The sequence below is a fragment of the Cryptomeria japonica genome, chromosome 3 (assembly GCF_030272615.1).
Source record: "Cryptomeria japonica chromosome 3, Sugi_1.0, whole genome shotgun sequence".
Taxonomy (NCBI): Eukaryota; Viridiplantae; Streptophyta; class Pinopsida; order Cupressales; family Cupressaceae; genus Cryptomeria; species Cryptomeria japonica.
In genome coordinates this window covers 571,985,200-572,004,733 of record NC_081407.1, presented here as the reverse complement: position 1 = coordinate 572,004,733, position 19,534 = coordinate 571,985,200, and positions in this window count along the sequence as shown.

The window sequence follows — 19,534 nt, the reverse complement described above, 5'->3', positions numbered from 1 at the left end:
GTTGGGTTGGATATAATTGTGATTGCCTTGGATTAAAATTCAATTGCATTGTCGGTTGATACATCAAACTTTGTTGCATCATTGGTTCTTGAAACCTTGTTTCAATAGACATGTCACTATGCAATGCAATATTTTTTTGGAATTTTTCAAGGATGATATATGATATGCAACTAAATGCAAACTAAATAAATGAAAATGTAATCTATGGCAATAATGCAACCTATGTTTTTCAATATTTTGACAAACTTTTTGGAATGCAAATCTAGAAAAGAGACCCTTAGGAAATTGAAATGATGTCTAGACCTCAAAGGACAAAAGGACCAAGTGACAAAAGGACAAAATGACAATGTCTCCCCTATATGCTTGGATACTAAGCTAGGTTTGACCAAATGACATGTTTGACAAAAAGACAAAAGATTTGATTAGGTCTAGACTTCTTAACAATGACTTAGGGTTTGTTCAAAGATTTGGATTACTCAAGTATGACAAAACCTAGTTTTGACACTATATGCAAAGGGACAATTAATATGAAAATTACCCTAATATGATATGATAATGACCTAAGCTTAATGAAGAGACCTAGGGTATGCGAATGCAAATATATGACAATGTCGACCTACAGCAAAACCTAAGGTTGAATTATGAAATGGTATTGCTCTAATGCAAGAGGACACATGCAAATGGATGACCCTTATTGATATGCAAAGGAGTATGACTTAGGTGAAACCTAACCTTGGTACTTGATAATGACTTTGCAAAATGCAAACCTAGGATGAACCTAAATCTAAGTGACATGAATGTTGAGACAAGATTTTGAAGAATGTTTGACAACCATGTTTGAAGGTGTTTTGAACTTTGTTGGATGAAATGTTCTTGTGTTTAACCTTATTTTGAATCAATTTGGCTTGTTTTTGAAATGAGACACAACTCAACTTTTGACAAATAAAGAAGACAAGATACTTCAACTTAGACTCAAGACAATCATGCTCATTCACACATTTCTTATGGTAGGCAAGGACATTAGGTACTTGAGAGGTAGACTCGTTATGAGATTCAAGGAGAATACATAGATGCTTGACCCCACGGGCTCCCCTCCACGACACTCACTTCTCAGGGCGGCCAAGCATCAGTCCCCATGGAAATCTCCCCATGGCAAACTTAGTATCTCTTCCAAGTATCCGAACTTGTCCTTCTCAAGCAACTAGAAGGATTTTTGGCCTCTAAATACAAGGTGTTTAGTAAGGATTTCTGTTAAGCGTTACTCCTTGGTGTCATGCAAGCATGATTGAGACATTAAACCCACCAAGATACCAAACAAATGTAGTCGCACAAGCACGATTTAGACCATGAGGCCCTACTTAGATGTTGCTATGAGAAAGAGTTCAAGGGTCATCACTTCCCAAGTAACTACAATTCCCACGTAACCCTTCCTTCAAAGCTTTTGCCCATCAGGTATTTGTTTATAGTGAGTTAGAATGCCAAGGTATTATGGCTGTACTCACTTTGGGTCGTTCTCTTCTCACGATTGTCACTTGCCTGCAAAAGCAAATGGTTGGGAAGGCAAGCCCTCTAAAGGTGACACACAATCAAAAACATGAGCATGGTATCAAAGATCTAGATTTCTGATCACCCTAAGAAGGATGAGAGCATACTCTCTTACTCCAAAGTCAAACTCAACAATCAAAGAAAACATACATTCATTCCATCCTATTTAGAAATCATACTAGGTGCCTAAATATTAATTACAAACACAAAGTTTAGTTGTAGTCCAAGGCAACCTGCAAAACCCAAGTTAGAAGTTTGATATGTTTAGTCTTTGACTATCGAACCTACATAAAACTCATTAGTAGTTTCATCTTTGTCTTTGCCATGCGTAATGCCAAGGTGCTACACAAAGAATCAGTACCAAAGAAAACCAAAATGCAGAAATAGAATGCAAAAACAAAGTAATTTGCAAGTAAAAACACTGATTTTTACCTCTGTTTCTGGCCTTACACAGGCGCAGAATACCTTAGATAGGCGCAGGATTGCTTACATAGGCGCAGGATTGATTACACAAGCACAGGATACCTTACACAAGCGCAGTTTTTTTTTTTTTTTTTTTACACAAGCACAGAATGCATTGACACAGGTGCAAAATGCTTGACATAGGCGCAAAATGCTTGACACAGGCATAGATTGTCTCACACAGGTGCAGAAGTTCCCAGAAAACCATGCATTACCCTATTTCTTGGGTTTTTAACCTGCAAATCATCTCAAATGCACTCAAAAGCATGGTTAGGGGGTTAGTTCACGTCGGGTTCACCAATTAATGTAAGGTAGGAAATCGGAAATCATCAAAGCAAATAGATATTAGCCTAGTTCAATCATGAAAACTCAAAATGCAATGATAACAATCCTAATTACACTCAATGAAAACATGAAAACAAGACATCAATTCAAACGCAAACCAAATGCAGACTTGAATGTCTCCTTCATGTGGCTTCATTGTCCTTCTTTCTTCTTCAAATAGCTTTGTTTGTGGATCTCACCTACAAGTGCATACACATGAGATGAAAGCAAGTAGACAAGATAGTAGCACAAGAATACTCGAAGCGTGATTGATTCGAGGATCGATTCAAAAAGTGATTAGTTCGATAATGTGATTAGTTGGGACTGAAGAAATTCATCCAATTTATAGACAAATTGGAGAAAAGACAAGATTAGCATGAATGAGATTCAATTGGAAATTGCAAATCAAAAATGTCAATTATGACAAATTATGACAAATTTGCTATGTCATTCCCATGAAATTAGGAGAAATATAGGAGAAAATTGAAATTAGATGAATTAGAAATTAGGAAATTAGAAATGAGGAAATTAGGAATTAGGAGAAATTAGTAAATTGGAAAATTAGGTAAATTAATTAATAATTTTTCATTTATTAATTAATTCACAAAGAGAGGAGGAATTAGTTAGCCAATTAAATAAACATTTAATTGTGACAAGAAGACCTAGGATAAATAAATAAATAATTTAACCTAGAGGGGGAAATGACAAACAAGGTTAAATGACTAAATCATGAAACCCTGGAAGATGAATTAGAAATGCAAGGATGACAATTAGGTCTTGAAAAAAGATAATTGATGTCGATTCGATCATGATTCTGATTAACAAAGGACCAATGCTGACAAGTGATTTGATTGATAAACAATTGAGATTGATTGACAAATTGACCAACATTGATAAAGAGACCAAATTGATAGGCGCCAATTGACATGATTAAAGAGGACAAGGATCGGTGACGAATCGATCATAAAATGACGAGATTGACAAGTTGATAAGAGATTGACAAGATCGACCAAAATCATGACTGAAGATTGCTATCGACAAGACCTAATTCAAAAGCAAGAAAAATGAGGAATGCAGAAGAAGGACTCGATGCTCACAAATGATAAAGACCGAGTGCGCAACATAGAAGAAATGTTAATGACACAAGAACCCTAAAATAAGGCAATGCGCAAATGTTAAAATATGACTCCGCAAGCATTGACCATTTTTAGATGTCTACAATCACAAATGAAACTACTATGAGCACACTGATACAGAATGTTAATCCACTCACACCGGCATCATCTGAAAATTCCACAGTGAGTGAGGAACAACAACAAGTGAACACACCCTGGTATGTAAGATTGAATCACTCTGAAAATCAAATAATTGGGAACAAATATCAAGGTGTTATGACTAGAGGAAGACTGGAAAATGAAGAGGTATGTCTTATTTCTCAAATTGAACCAACATCTATTAAAGAGGCATGTGAAGATAAACATTGGATTAAGGCTATGGAAGATGAATTGGAACAAATTGAAAATAATAACACATGGACATTAGTTCCCCGGCCTAAAGACAAAAATGTAATTGGAACTAAATGGGTATTCAGAAATAAACTAAATGAAGATGGCAAGGTAATAAAAAATAAAGCAAGATTAGTGTGTAAGGGATATTCATAGAAAGAAGGAATTGATTACAATGAAACCTTTGCATTGGTAGCTAGAATTGAGGCAGTCAAATTATTCTTAGCTTTTGCAGCACACAAGAACTATAAAGTATATCAAATGGATATTAAATGTGCATTTCTGAATGGTGATCTTGAAGAAGAAGTTTACATTGAACAACCTGATGGATTTTCATTGATAGATGAAAAAGATATGGTTTGCAAGTTAAGGAAAGCTTTATATGGACTAAAGCAAGCTCCTAGAGCTTGGTATGCTAGATTGGACAAATATATTTTGAAGATTGGTTTCACTAAAGGTAATGCTGAAAGTAATCTATATTACAAAGTAACTAATGATGCCATCTTGGTTATTGAAGTTTTTGTTGATGATATAATCTTTGGAGGAGAAGATGGATTATGTAAATACTTTTCTAATAAGATGCAGGAAGAATTTGAAATGTCTATGATTGGGGAGATAAAATTCTTTTTAGGATTGCAGATCTCACGGACTGATAAATGTATATTCATAAATCAATCAAAATACTTGGAGGAATTACTTAAGAAATTTGGCATGGAAAACTCTAAACCGGTAAGCACACCTATGACTACAACTGATAAGCTATCCTTGAAGGATGAATCAACACCTATTAATCCGACTAGGTACAAGTCTATGATAGGAGGTTTACTGTATTTGACACAAACAAGACCTAATATTATGAATGCAGTATGTATTGTTTCAAGATTTTAGAGTAATCCTAAGGAAAATCATGAATTAGCAGTAAAAAGGATTTTCTGGTATCTACAAGGCACAACAAATCTTGGTTTATGGTATCCTAAAGATGAAAAATTTGATTTATGTGCATACACCGATGCAAATTGGGCAGGAGATGTAGATGACAGAAAAAGCACCACCGGTGGAGCATTCTTTCTTGGTAGTAGATTAATCTCTTGGGTGAGCAAGAAACAAAGTTGCACATCTTTATCAACAACAGAATCAGAATATGTTGCAGCAACAACTAATTGTACATAGGTATTATGGATTAAGCAAATGTTGAAGGACATAAAGGTAAAATGCAAGGAACCTATAACAATTTACTGTGATAATATGGCAGCAATTGATATATCAAAGAATCTGGTATTTCACTCAAAAACTAAACATGTTTCTATCAAATTCAATTTTCTGAAAGAGAATGTTGAAGCAAAAGAAGTGAAATTGGTTTATGTAAATACTAAAGAGTATATTGCAGATATCTTTACTAAACCTTTTCCTAAAGAAACTTTTGAATATTTTAGGGAGCATCTTGGAGTTATACCCTCACCAGTAGAGACTTAGGAAGTTGAAGATTGTCATCAACTAGTAGAATTAACAAAGAAATCTTTTTTTTCTGGCTTTGATGAGGAGAGCTACTTCTCAGGGGGAGTAGTTTGATAAATTGATAAGTTGGTATTTTGTGATAAGTTCTTTGAACTGATTGTATTTGGTTTTGTATTGCTTTGGCATTTGATGTCAAAGGGGGAGAGATATCTATGGAAAAACATATTATCTTTTGGGGAGAGATTATTCATTGGGGGAGAGATTGTTACTCTCTGTATTTGTATTTTGATGATCTCTTTTGGAGATTGTTGGTTTTTGGTTTTTGGCATTTCTACTTTGGCACTTAGATGGTTTTTCCATCTTGTGTTGCCATCAATGCCAAAGGGGAGATTGTTGGTATTTTGGATAGGTTGATATGGTTTTTTCATTGATGTCAACACTTGAGAAACACATAGAGATCTTTGGTTATGTTCACCAACATGATTAGTGACTTATGCATAGTCACCAGTATCTGATTCACTGGTAGGTTATATTGTTCACCGAAACTAAGGATGATCTATTATCATCTAGAGATTACTTGGTTATGTCAAAGACATTGTTTGGACACTTGGTTTTGGTGATTTGATTATTGGTCTAATCGGGTTTGCATATTTGTTGTTACTGGCAAATAGGTCTAGGATATGCATCGACAAGCATATCTATTCCAAATGAGGACGACACATCATGAAGATGATTTATTATTATTATAAATGCATTGAGCCAACATCATGCATCGCATATTGATTCATTTGTAATTGCTTTTATTGTAATATCTTTTAGTGAGCTGAACTACTCATTTGGTCTTAGGTTTTGGTATATATGTAAGATCTCATTTATGAGATTGTGTGGTAGTAGTGGAAAAGGATTGTAATAAGGTATATATGAATATAAGTAGAGCTATACATGTAGACATCATTTGAAGATTGAAGGAAGGTTTGAAGAAGGCAAATCAAAGCTTAACTGGTACTAAATCCAGCATATGAAGATGTTATTTTGAGCAGTACATTATCATTGGATTTAACAATCCAATTGTAGTCAGTGTGACTCCCATTTTGTGATTGAGCAGTGAGCTCTAGGTAGTTGGCCTTTTTGCATGTACAGAATCCATATTGTACACACATACTATCTACAGTAGTATCATCTGATTGTGGGTAAGGTTTCCCACCATGGTTTTTCCCCTTACAAGGTTTCCACGTACAAATAACTGTGTTATGTGTTGTGTATGTTATTTGTCTTTCTGTTTCATGCATTAAACTTTAATGGTACTACAATTAACTGTTAAACTATCTACCAGCATTAAAGTTTGGTTTATCGGTATTAAGCATTAAGTTTGGTCAATTTAGTTTTGGTTTAAAATTTATTGGACAACTGATTCACCCCCCCCTGCTCTCAGTTGCCTCCAGGACCTAACAAACCCTTATTGGTTTTAAAGGTTGTCTTCCACTCATCACTAGGTTTGATTCTGATATGATGATAACATGACTTCAAATCAATATTTGAAAAATAGCATGACCCTCCAAGATAGTTCATTAGGTCTTCAATCCTAGGCATAGGAAACTGATATCAAATTATGATCTTGTTGATGGCTCTAGAATCAGTGCACATTCTCCATGTTCCATCTTTTTTTGGTGCCAACATAGTGGGTACAACACATGGGCTCAAAATCTTCCTAATCAACCCCTTATCCAAAAGGTCTTGCCCTTGTCTTTCTATCTCCTCATTCTGACTAGGAGTCATCTTGTAGGAAGCTTTATTAGGCAAGGTCACACTAGGAATCAAATCAATTTGATGACTGATTTCTTTGATGGGAGGCAAGTTATTAGGCATGTATTTGGCCACAACTCCCTTATATCTATTCAACATGGCTTGTACTTCTCTAGGAATCTCTCCTTTCTTACCATTTCCTTGCTCGGACTCATCTTTTGGGTGTAAAACTAAAGCATAGCCTTGGGCCTCTTCTTGTTTGAGGACTTCCAAAAAATCCTTTCCACTAAGCAACATGACATGTGGACTAACAATCTTCTCTTCCCCTTGATCAGGAAAAGATCCATCCTAAACTGTCTACCATTTTTGGTAATGACACACACATTTTTCTCACCATCATGTTGTGCTTTGACATCATACTACCAAGGGCAACCTAACAATAGGTGACAAGCATCTATAGGAAGGATATCACACAAGATCCTATCCTTATAGTCCCCCATTTCAAAATCTACCCAAGTTTGTTCATCTACTACTACATGTTGCGCTTTGTAAAGCCAAGATACTCTATAAGGACTCACATGTGGTAACCTTTTCAATTTTAAATTCTCTACCATTTGTAAAGAAATAATATTCTCTGTGGATCCAGAATCAACAATCACTTTGCAAACCTTACCATGAGACTTACAATTAGTTTTGAAGAGTGACTTTCTTTATGGGGGCTCTTTGTTAAGGAAATTGGATCAGAAGATACTAATATATAAATATATTATGTATAGTTGATATTCGCTGATCAATGCAATTGCCGTTGTTATTGATTAAAATATGTTCGTTCGTGTTTACGAAAATGACGTAAAACTATTATATATATATATATATATATAATGAGTTATAGTATATATATACTAATATAATATATCAATCATTAATTATGTTATACATATATATATATATATATATATCATAATATATATAAAACACTAAATATTAATCAAATGGTATAATCTACAATTCATAAGTTAACTATGTATCACGATACTATCGTGATTGTTATACATAAACAGTCACGGTATTATCGTGACTGTTCATGTATAACAGTCACGATAACTATCATGACAGTCCTATTACAATTAGTTAATGCCGACAGGTTATAAAACAACGACTATATTATTATTATGTCATTTGTTAGGAAATAGTCGGTATTCAAAAGACGTGACTGTTGACATTTACATCAATTCAACTTATATATAGTTGATCTTCATTGGTCAATCAATCAATAACAACGGCAATTGCATTGATCAACGAATATCAACTATACATAATATATTTATATATTAGTATCTTCTGATCCAATTTCCTTAACATGGTATCAGAGTAGAAAGGAATATAAAGAAGATAATATATATATAAAACCTAACATATAGCTGAGAATATTTTAAATTATAAATTAAATTATGGCTCACTGTATGAGAATGGAAGATAGATTAGAAGGTCCTTCAAACTTTGTATCTTGGAGGACAAGACTTACTTCTCTTCTAATGGAACTTGAACTAGAGGAATATATTGAGAAGGATATGAAAATGCCGGAAGAAGAAACTGAGAAAACTACATGGAAAAGGAGAAACAACAAAGCCAGGAAATTGATTATAGATTCAGTGAAAGATTCTATCCTCCCGAGCATATCGAGAATTACCAGTGCCTTTGAAATGTTTAAAATCATTCAAGACACATTCGAGATAAACAATGCCAGTAGAATCTTAACATTGAAGAGTCAACTTCTCAACATGAAAATGAACAAAGGGGAAACAATCACCTCCTATTTCCTAAGGATATCTGAAATAAGAGATCAACTTCTCTGTATTGGAAATACTATAGAAGATACTGAACTTACACTTATCGCCCTAAAGGGTTTACCCATCTCTTGGGAAACCTTCATTCAGTGCATAAGTACAAGACCACCTTTACCTAGGTTCGAACAATTAAAGAACGATTGTACTCAAGAAGAATCGAGATTAGCATCCAGAGGAATAGGGTCGAAAAATGAAAATGAAGTACAAGCCCTTCATACTAAAACTTCTCAGAAAAAGAAGAGAAAATTCAACAATTCAAGTAATGGAAAACATCACTTCAAAAGGGATCTCTCCAAAATAAAATGTCATAAATGTGACAAATTTGGACATATTCACAAATACTGTCCAGAAAAACAGAAAATTCAAGCAGCCTTAGCAGAAACTAAAGGAACAGAAAATTCTCTTTTTTATCTAGCCTTAGCAAGTGAATTAAATTCCAATAAAAATACTTGAATAATAGATAGCAGTGCATCAAGACATATCACTGGATTCAGAGATCAGTTCAAAACCCTTTTTGGAAACTCTACAGAAGAAGTAACCATTGGTGACAACTCCACTTATTCGGTAAAAGGAATTGGGACCTGTTTGATACAGATAAGAGATGGAGTCACTCTACAGTTAAAAGAAGTATTATATGTGCCTGGAATAAAGAGAAACCTAATCTCAATATCAGGGTTAGCTGATCAAGGATATAGGGTAACATTTAATGAAGAAAAAGTTCATCTCTGGACAAAAAACACAAACATCAAAAATGCAATGCACATAGGGTCCAGAGATGGAAGCTTATACAAACTATGTAATGAACAAAAAGTAGCCCTAAATCACAATGTTCAACAGAATAATGAAATTTGGCACAAAAGACTAGGACACATTGGATATAGTGCTCTTCCTACTTTGCATAAAATCACCTCTGGGGTACCCTCTCTAAAATCTGAACACTTGAGCATTTGTAAGGGATGTGCATTAGGAAAGAACATTAAAGGATCTTTTCCAACAAGTGAACACAAGACGAATAGTGTTTTAGAACTCATTCACACTGATATGTGTGGCCCCATGTCCACTCCTTCTTTTTCAGGTGCCCTATATTATCTAATCTTTGTGGATGACTATTCAAGGAAAACATGGATATATTTTTTAAAACTTAAAGAGTCAAGTGAAGTATTAGCCAAATTTCAAGAATTCAAAGCATTGGTAGAAAATCAAACCAATAAGAAAATCAAAACTCTTAGGTCAGACAATGGTGGGGAATTCACATCTGACAACTTCAAAAACTATTGTAAATCTGTTGGGATTAAGAGGGAGTATACTATACCTTATAACCCTCAACAAAATGGAGTAGCAGAAAGGAAGAACAGAACCATCATTGAAGCAGCAAAAGCTATGATGCATGATCATAATATTCATATATCATACTGGGTAGAAGCTGCCAACACTGCAGTTTATATTCAAAACAGATGTCCACATGCAATACTTGAAAATACCACACCAGAAGAAGTATTTACAGGAGTTAAACCTGATCTCAGTCATTTAAGAGTATTTGGATGTCCAGTATATATACATGTACCAAAAGAGAAAAGAACCAAATTAGAACCTTCTGGTAAGAAAGGTATTTTTCTAGGCTACAGTGAAGACTCTAAAGGATATCGAATCTATATCCCTAATCAAAAATCAGTAGAAATAAGCAGAGATGTCAAATTTGAAGAAAACTTCTCATCCACTAATAATGAAGACAACAGTTTGTTTGATCTTGAGAAAGATTTATCACTTGAGGAAGAAAGCGAGAATAACAATTCAAATATGAATTCAACACTATCAAATAACGAAAACGCAATCCTTGATCCTGAACCTTCTTGTGTAGAAAATGTAAACAACAAAAAGAGACCATTATGGGCTAGGAAAATGCTTGAAGAAAACAATATGGAACCAGCACAAATCTCCAGAGAAAACAAAAGAACTAGAATGCAAAAATGTTACACTGCACTTCTAACTGAACTATCAGAATCAGAATCGGTTAGTGTTGAGAAAGCATTATCAAAACAAGCCTGGAGAGAAGCAATGGTTGAAGAATATCAGTCCATCATGAAAAATGATGTATGGGATATTGTCCCTAGACCTAAACATAAGTCAGTTGTATCATCAAAATGGCTATTCAAAATCAAGTATGCTCCAGATGGCAGTATTGATAAACATAAAGCCCGATTTGTTGCTAGAGGATTTTCACAGAAAGAAGGCATTGACTATGAGGAAACATTCGCTCCAGTAGCTCGTTACACATCTGTCAGAACCATACTTGCAATTGCAGCCTCTAAAGGATGGAAAGTACATCAAATGGATGTCAAAACTGCATTCCTAAATGGTAAGATTGAGGAAGAAGTCTACATTGAACAACCAGAAGGATTTCTCACTCATGACAAAAATAAATTCGTATGCAAGTTAAAGAAAGCACTCTATGGACTCAAACAAGCTCCCAGAGCATGGTATGAAAGAATAGATCAATATTTGAGCAAATTGGGGTACTCTAAAAATATTGTAGATCCTAATATATACTTCAAAATTGAAAAAGGAGACATGATAATCCTTGTTCTCTATGTTGATGACTTACTCATTACAGGAGAAGACAATCTAATAGATAAATGTAAAAAGGACCTAGTAGCTGAATTTGATATGAAGGATATGGGCCTACTACACTACTTTCTAGGTCTTGAAATTATTCAAAACAAAGATCATATTCTCCTCAGTTAAAAGAAATATATTTCTGATATTCTGAACAGATTTGGTATGGTAGATTGTAAACCTCTTGCTACTCCTATGGAGACAAATCTTCAGAAATTAAAGGATGAAGCAGAAAACTCAGAACCTGCAGATGTGACACTCTTCAGACAGATAATTGGATCCCTCATGTATCTGGTGAATACACGTCCTGACATTTGCTATGCCACAAATGTACTAAGTCACTTCATGTGTGAACCAAAACAGATTCATCTAGTGGCAGCTAAACACATCTTGAGATATTTAAAAGGAACAAGTGATCTTGGACTAAAATATGACAAGACTGAAATTCAACTTCAAGGTTATTCAGACTCAGATTGGGCAGGAAGTACCACTGATCGGAAGAGTACCACAGGAGTTTGTTTCAGTTTGGGTTCCGCAGTAATATCTTGGTTTAGTCGGAAGCAATCAGCTGTAGCTCAGAGTTTGACAGAGGCAGAATACATGGCTGCATCTATGGGAGCTAGAGAAGCAGTATGGTTAAGAAAATTACTTTTTGACTTATTTGGTAAACCTCTATTACCTACCATTATTCATTGTGATAATCAGAGTTGCATCAAGCTCTCTGTAAATCCTGTTTTTCACAATCGGTCAAAGCACATAGAGATTCCATATCACTATGTGAGAGATATGGTAGACAGAAAAATTATTAAACTAGTCTACATCAGCACTGAGGAACAAAATGCTGATATCTTCACTAAATCCCTTGCAAGGGTGAAGATAGAATTCTTCAGGAACAAAATTGGTTTGATCAAAATATGAACTATTAATGTACATTTCATTCATAAATATAAATATATAATTTTTGAAATATTTCAAACTTGTGCGAAGATGACGATCTTCTGTTTATCGTTTCTATTTCAGGGTGACGATCCTGACAATAGAAACCAGGTCTCAAGATAGACTCCCGAAAGGGGTTGAGCTCGATTGGTCCGGACATCTCAAATATGTATATTGTTATAAGTGATAAATTATCATGATATGACATTTTGAATTGAGTCATATATTTTGATGTGAAAATTCTACAAACTTGGTAAACTCTCTCTCAAGAGGGAGTGTTAAAATATGTTCGTTCGTGTTTACGAAAATGACGTAAAACTATTATATATATATATATATATAATGAGTTATAGTATATATATACTAATATAATATATCAATCATTAATTATGTTATACATATATATATATATATATCATAATATATATAAAACACTAAATATAAATCGAATGGTATAATCTACAATTCATAAGTTAACTATGTATCACGATACTATCGTGATTGTTATACATAAACAGTCACGATATTATCGTGACTATTCATGTATAACAGTCACGATAACTATCGTGACAGTCCTATTACAATTAGTTAATGCCGACAGGTTATAAAACAATGACTATATTATTATTATGTCGTTTGTTAGGAAATAGTCGGTATTCAAAAGACGTGACTGTTGACATTTACATCGATTCAACTTATATATAGTTGATCTTCGTTGGTCAATCAATCAATAACAACGACAATTGCATTGATCAGCGAATATCAACTATACATAATATATTTATATATTAGTATCTTTTGATCCAATTTCCTTAACACTCTTTGCCTTGGGGTGCCTTCAACAACGCCCTCCTTAGCATAAGGATTTATCCATCCAAGGTAGGACCTGCATTTCCCATGGGTGAATTGACACTTTTTCCATCATCTTCTTGCACAAGTTGGGTCCTTCTTTTTGGTCCATGTGAGCTAGAAGCTTTCTCCAGGCATCTACTCATAGTGTGACCCACTTGGTTGCAATTGTAACATTTACCAGTGAAAACAACTGGTCCCCTGCCTTGGTTTCCTTGCCTACCCCTACCAAAAGGTCTTCTTCCTCCTGTAAAGCCTCCATTCTTGTTATTTAACTCTCCATTGGACTCTTGCTAGTTAGAATCACCATTTTTAAAAGAAGAATTCCTTCCTCCAAAGCCACCTCTGCCTCTGAAATTTCTGCCACCTCTTCCTCTATTATTTTGTTCTCCTCTCCTCTTTATCTTATCTTCTACCCTCAATGCCAATTGGAAGCATTTGTGCATAGTATCTAGAGCCATGATGCTGATCTCATCTTGGATGTTTTGCCTTAACCCATTCAGGTACCTAGCCACCTTCTCCACCTCTTCTTCATGCTTCTTGGACCTAAGACTTAACTTGTGAAATACTTCGGTATATGCATTCACATCCAACTCCCTCTATCTAAGATTTTGCAACTTGTTATACATCTGAATCTCATAGTCTATTGGTAGGAATTGGTCTTTGATTTTGTTCTTCATTCTCTCCCAAGAGGATATCTTCTTCTTCCCTATGTTCACCCTTTCTTCCTACAACACTTTCCACCATAACAAGGCAGACCCCTTGAGTCTAGACTTTGCCAAACTCACTCTTTTCTCCTCTGGGACCTCTTTATACTCAAAGTGGTTATTGAGTGCTTCTATCCATTCAAGCACCTCTTCTCCATTCAGGCTATCGCTATAGATAGGTAAGATTTCCACATTATCCATGTTTACTAAATTTGAGGCATCCAAGAACATCTTTTGATCAGGTGCCATATTCTAAGGGATGGCCTCCTGCTCCCCATTCTCCTCTTCTGATTCATCATCACAAGTTTTGTCCTTTCCCTTGGACTATCCGGTCTCGTTGAGTTTCTCTTCAAGCAACTCCTCTACCATTTTCTTGATGGCCTTTGGGTCCATTGCCTTAGGAGGCATTGTAGCAACCTCATCTCCAAATTCTAAATCTGACATACACTATTCCACCCTTGGTATAGCTCTGATACCAATATGATGTAGAGGGTTTGGGATGTTATATCACTTTCTTTGTTTCTACTCAAAAAGGGTCTCCAGTTGGTACCATCTGTTAGATGCAATGACAGTCCCAAAGGCACTGAGAGGGGGGGGGGGTGAATCAGTGTCTAACCGGTTGATGGAATATTTGAACTTATTTATAACTTTGCAACCCAAATTAATGTACCGGTAAACAAGTAATAATGCAACAAAGATAAATAACAGAGACAACATAAATGCACACCATAACACAAGATATTCTGGCAAGGAAACCCGGTAAGGGAAAAACCTTAGTGGGATTTATGACCCACAATATTTACTCACTGGCCAATATGAATAAATATTACTTAAAATCGGGGCCTACACATGCAGGAAGGCCAACAGCCTAGAGCTCACTACTCAAAGAAAGAGTCTCACTAACTACAAAATGGATAATTAAATCCAAGACAATGTACTGCTTAAAATAGCATCTACAATGCTTGATTCAATACTGGTTTAAGCTCAGTCAGAAACCTTAACTGGATTCCTTTCTGGTGAATGATATTCACTCACATAACCTATCTTCTGTGATCTATTACATATTCACCTCTCTTCTATTTTGTATATTTTCTATATCAAAATGAACTATAAGATCTCATACATATATGAGTCTTTACAATACATCATGTCATCTTATAGATAATTAATTACATTACAATAAAATTCATATAAACAAAATTTTGTCTCATGTCGGCTTGAGTGCCGGTATGCTTTATTGCCAATGTAAACTAGATGTTGATGAGTGAACTTGTTGTGCCTGTTAGTGTCGGTGTATGATGTATGTGTCACCGGTGAACCTGTAGAATCCTATTACCAGTTGGTTGCCATCAATGACAACATCAACCATTATCATGTGAGTGTAGAATGCCAACAATCTCCCCCTTTGGCATTAATGGCAACACTCATGAGAAAAATCCAAAAACTGTTGTCCAAAAATGAAGTCCAAAACTAATCCCCAAAAAAGAGTGTGCTCCCCTGAGCAAGTGATTTCTTCTGTGCATTTTTCTCCATACTATTCCCCATTTGGCATCAATGACAAAGGATGTCAAAAAGAATCAAAGAGTACAAAATTCTACCTTATAGCACGTAACTGGTTGTGTACAATTTGAAAGATATCCACCAAAATTAGATTCAGGCTTTGCATGAATTTATTACTGTCAGAAATAATGGTTTCGGTCTACTGGATCATGTCAGTCAAATAATGCATATGTTGCTCCGGTGATTGGTCTCCTTGAATTGTTGCTTTAGATAGCTCAACCCGCTGAGTTGTAAGGTTGTCCAATCTAGGACCAAGTTTGATTTTTAGCTCTCGGGCCTTCATCCTTATCCTTTCTTTTTCTTTTTCCAAATTCTCAATATTTTCTTCAAAAACAACCATTTTTTGTTCAGAAACTGAGGTAAGTTTCGAAGAACCTATCATATTATCTGCTATGTCATCTATCTCCTTTTGTGTTTTCTTAATTTTTTCATCAATGTCTTTAGTTAGGTGGTGAGGTTTGTAGGCTTCCTTATATAATTCTTTGTATTCCAAAATTGTGGAATTAAGTACCGATAATAAGGAATCAATATGCTCAGTACAATCCTTGATAGTTTTGTCAAAGAATTCACCTTTTTCTTTATTCACCCTTTCCTTAATAGTTTCTTCATTAACCCTATCTACAACTAGAATATTTGAAGCCATAAATTTGGATAATGTGTCCAATTTACCCAAAGAACCATCAATATGATCCATCTTACATGCCGGTGCAATTATTTTCAAAATAGGCAATGTATCATCAATGGCCTTAAATGCTAAGGTGTTGCAATCTGTGATCCTCCTTATTGAATCTAAAAGTACATCAATTACATTTGTAGGTTTGAAATCTACAGTGGATGTACTAGGTTTTGTAATAAATTTATTTTCATCAGACACTAGACCAATTACCTTAACAATTTCTTCCTTGTTTCCATCATTTATTACCTCTTTATTTACAGTTGCTGTCGATTCCTCCCTCTATGTATGTACCTCTGATTTTGTTGGTTTCTCAGTGTCAGGTTTCTTAGCTTCCACTGGTATTTCAATGTTCTGAGAGTCAATAGTGTTAACCGGTGACTCAGAGATATGAACATTCGTAGCATTAGCTGTCTTAACCTATGAAGTATCTTTATCCATAACAATATTAAGATCTTGTGTATCTACATTTATGGTAAAGAGAATTTCAGAATCTAGATTAGTATCATCATGTGTTATTTCTTTAGCCTTCTTTTCCGGTTGACTATTATTATGTATTGGTGTCCCTGAAGTTATTGGTGGGGTGTCCTGTGCTGGTGGAGAAAGGTTATCTTTGACCTTTATAATAGGTACACTACCAATTTTACCTTTACTTTTATCTTTCTGATATACTTTTGCAAAGGACTTATCCATTTTTTTGTCTATCCCTTTCTTCTTTCTTTTCTTTTTTAACAAAAAATATGTCCCATTTGTCAGTAGTTTCATCTACTATTTCTTTCAGTCTACCAACCATTAGACTAGCCTACCAGTGACCACTCATAAAAACTAATCGGTTGGCTTCAGCAATCAGTTCATCAATCTCCTCCTTGGAATTAATAGGGTGAACCGCCAATAATGATTCAACCTTTAAATTTTTATCCAGTTCCATAACTGACATTCTTTTAGCCTCTAACCTCAAATATAAGTCATTAGGTAGATCATCTACAACCTCAATCAAAAATTTCTTGTAGATGTCAAGATGCAAAATAATGTTTTCCTCTATCGTGTCTTTATCAAAATCCTTGAATGAATGATAAAGTTTATTCACATTGCTAAGATTACCTTCTTGTGTAATTTCATTTACTGGTTCCTCCGATGTAAGGGTATCCGGTGCCTTAGGTTCTTGTTTCTTCTTCAGAGTTGACTTCTTCTTGGGCTCTCTCACAGCTTGATGTTTCTTCCTTAATGTTCTTGTCCTTTTAGGAGAAGGAGAAGGTACCGATGAAGGTTTCCTATTCTTCCTTTCAAATTTTTACTGCCTTCACTGTCTGTATCAGAAGAAGTGACAACTAGTGAAACATGAGCTACCGGTTCCAGTCCTTCCAGTTCACTAGTAGAAATACCACTTAAGTTCATTATATTTTCCTTAACTTTCTTGACTAATTTGGATGCATCTCTCATGATTTTTTCTCTTCTTTTTCATACCAACTCCAACCGTCTTCTCAATAGTGTTAGCATTGCCAAAGATTTCTTCAGAAGGTTCCCTTGGTGCATCAAGAAGTGTCTTTTCATAAGCTTCAAGAATATTCAGATCTACTTCATATCCCATCTCTATTATCCAAATGGTTCTAGGAGTAACAAATTCCATCCATGTTTCATCTCTTTTGATTACAAAACATATTTTCTTGTCATACTTATCCACAATACTCTGCGGTATCCTTTCTATAGCCTTCATCTTGGTTTGAAAGTTTTTGGAATAGGCTGTTACCATGTCATCACTGTTAGCACCTATGCAAAGTCCTTGTGACCAATAGCTTCCATGATCTGTCTACCAATAGGGATGTCATATGAAAAGTCCTTATGACCAATTTCGGGTATCTCCTTTGTGAAGTAAAGCATTAAACACACAAGTAGATTCCCAAAATGGAATGTTCCCTTCTTATCACCCTTAATCTTTTTCAAGTTATTTAGCAGTTCATCTTTAAGCCACTCATAGATGTCAATTTTAGCATTGTTCTTAACCATTTCATATGCACTATGTATACACAAGCTAGAAACAAAATTTAACCTATTTACATGAGTAACTCTATATCCAAATACCATGCTGACATATTTCACATTCGGATCAGTGATATCACTAATCTTAAGAGATTTGTTGTCAAATGTAGCTTTGGTTAGGTCCATAACACCCTTGTTTGGTATCTTCTTCTTTTTGTCGGGTCTAGTACCGGTTGTGGGTAAACTAGTAACTACCTTGATTGCTTCCATAGTGATTTTAAAAATAGAGTCTAGCCACATAAACTCCCCATGAACCCTGCTCAGTACAAAATGAACTATCTCATTTGGAAATTCAGGAATGTTAAGAATTTCAAAAAATCCTAAATCCTCAACAATCTTATGCTCCAGCTTGACTAAACCTTGTTCATTAGTTATAACATCTTTGTAAATGTTTTTAAAATCAATAGATCCTAAATTCTCTATGTTGTAGTGAATATAAATCCTCGGGTCTTCAACAAAAGAAACTCCCTTCAGAATCTTAGAAAAGGCTCCGATGGAGTCATCTTGCTTAGCAATCTCAGGAATAATTTTAAACACAGGTCTAGGGTGATTAATATTCTCTACCACAGTAGGGTTTGCAATGAATTCAGGTACAAAGGATGAAGATGCCATTGTGAAAGATAAATACCTTTAGACTTGTGAAATCCTTGTAAGCCCTAAAAGATCTTTGTTGCTTCACCTTTAAAATGCCTTTGGTCAATTCGCACTCTCTTCAAATTCTTGGATACTTGGTGGATTGAAAGGAGGGTTATCAGGTGCTTTATAAAAAATGTTCTCCAACAACCACATTAAATGCTTGTCAATTAAGTGAAATCTTAGCATATCTGCCAGTAAAGAAGAAATATAACTTCTTACCATCAACCGAGGGTAGAATGCATGATTTTCAATTTGATGCCATACCCCCTAAGGATTATTCCTTAGTCAGATGAAGAATCTCCTACCAATGGAGGATTACTCTGTTCTACCGGTGCAGAGACAGTTTCATCAATTCTCTGATCTCTCTTCTTAATCCATTGTTTTGAAAATTCTTGCTAATTTTGTTTACTTTTTCTTTTCCCTTCTCATTAGATCCTTTATTGTTCTCTAGTATAGTATTGCTTCTACAAAAATTTTCAATATGTCTAGTCGTGTTACATGCATAACAAGTTACATTATTCCTCTAAATACCTTTTCCATATCCTTGACCAGTTTGTGTTCTACATTGATTAGATAAGTGTCCAAATCTACCACAAACATAACATTTCACATTCATTTTACAATTTTCTGAGTTATGACCAA